This window comes from Trachymyrmex septentrionalis, unplaced genomic scaffold (genome assembly GCF_001594115.1).
Source record: "Trachymyrmex septentrionalis isolate Tsep2-gDNA-1 unplaced genomic scaffold, Tsep1.0 scaffold127, whole genome shotgun sequence".
NCBI classification, from domain to species: Eukaryota; Metazoa; Arthropoda; class Insecta; order Hymenoptera; family Formicidae; genus Trachymyrmex; species Trachymyrmex septentrionalis.
In genome coordinates this window covers 948461-950654 of record NW_017304406.1, presented here as the reverse complement: position 1 = coordinate 950654, position 2194 = coordinate 948461, and positions in this window count along the sequence as shown.

Sequence of the window (2194 nt, the reverse complement as noted above, 5' to 3'; positions counted from 1 at the left end):
GACTCCAAAAACAGGAAAAAAAAGCTGTATAAACATAGGTCCGGAAATAAGTCGCTTCCGAGTTATAACCACTTTTATATTAAAACACTATGAAATATAAATTATAACTGTAATTATAAAAATAAATTACAATTTTGTTAACATAAAAGTGATTATAATTCGGAAACGACTTATTTCCGGACCTATGTTTATATAGTTTTTTTTCCTTCTTTGGGTCCCGAATCACTTCCCGAAGTATTACGAGCGATTTTCCGGATATCCTGTATAAGATGTCCCATTCTTATTTACTATCCCCAAAAATTGTTTTATTTTGTAATCATTTTGTTTTTGTTTTATAGATCGAAAAGATAACCGTTCCACTTTTGTCTAAAAAAATTTTTTCTAAAATCAAAAATAAAAATTTTTGGGAGTAATAAATTAAAACGAGACATTCTACGTATTCAGTATATATATTATACATATATTTATATATACATATATAATATACTAAAATAAAACGATATAAAATTTTCATATAAATTACGATATGCAAAAAATTATACACTTAAATGAAGAAATTAAATTTAGAAAAGCAAAATTATTAAAATATCTATTGCTTGGAAGTTAAAAATTGAAACAACTTTTTAAATTTGTAGAAATTAAATATTTATGTATGTAACTATGTTCAGTATAATTATATTACTTTGAATGACATTTTATAAAATATGTGTGTTGATATAGCTTTATCTCTTTGCCAAGATAATTACACAAAAGATGTGAACGAGAGATTTAGATATGCGTTTTTCAATATTTAAAAAATTATTAGTTGGAAATATATTTCGGAAAAAGTTATGAAATAAATTTCGATTTGGGTTACGTTATTTTTTATCATGTTTTTTTTTAATAATACCTGATGATTTAAAAAAAAATAATAAAATGAAAGATATAGATTTTAACTCTTGCAATCTTTTATTTAATTATCGTGTAAAAAGGTATAAATTAATTATAAATATATAATAATTACAGATATTTTAAGATGTTGTTTGAAATAAAATAATATTAAAAAATTGTATATATGTACACATTTATATGTTTATATAATGTATCATTGTAGAATAATATAAAAATAAGTTCAAAAGTAGAAATATTTATAAATTTATATTTATTCCAGCATCAGCAAAATACATATTCAATACATATTGTGTGCTGTTGAAGCAATGAAAAGATCATATTTGAAAGATTATGAATATATATTGTTGGATTTATATTCGGTAAAGTTTAATAAATATATTCTGCGAACACACGCGCGCGTGTGGTGTGTTATACAAAAATGCATACAATATTTCTTCTTATTGAAACAATCTACTGAATTCTTGAATCGAATATTAAAATATTCGATCCTTAAAAATGATCTACATATTATATATCTTCTAGAATATTTTATTCGTGCAATGGTGCTGGATAAATTTAATTATTTTCACGTATTTACACATATCAATATAAAACTTTTTTTACATTATTTAAATTAAGTAATACACTGTTCTAGAGAACTCTTTTATGGTCGATAATGATCGTAAAAGCGCGTTAAAAATCTACTTATATATACTTAAATCATATCAAGGACTACTTTCTTTCAAAAAAATTGTATAAACAAATAAGTCATAATACATATATAAATAGCGTATACACAATATATAAAATAAATATAAAGGAATCACAGATCGCACATGTTTTACAGTCGTGAGTCTTTAAAAAGTATAATATATACAATTTATATTATAAAATCAAATCTAATTTACAAATTCATATTATGAACAAGACACGATAAATTATTATTATATATCACAATTACATAAATTCTGTATTATATTGTTCTATGTGTTCTATATGTTCTATATGTTCAAAATGAAAGATATAATTTTTTTTCACGTATCTGCACATAAAAATTGTTTTTTATTTTTAATAGATCTTGTATTTTGTAAATTAAACATATAATTATTATATTTGACAATTTAAAAAATAAAAAGATAAGTAGGTAAATCAAATGTGAATGATTAATTCTGTATTATTAGCGGAGAATTTTGAAATACTCTGTAAGAATATAGTTAAAATGTATTAAAATAATGTCCTCTTTCTCTTTTTCTTTCAATTAAGATAAATAATATCTAATAAAATTCTTCGTATACATTGATAATATACAATTATTTAAATATAT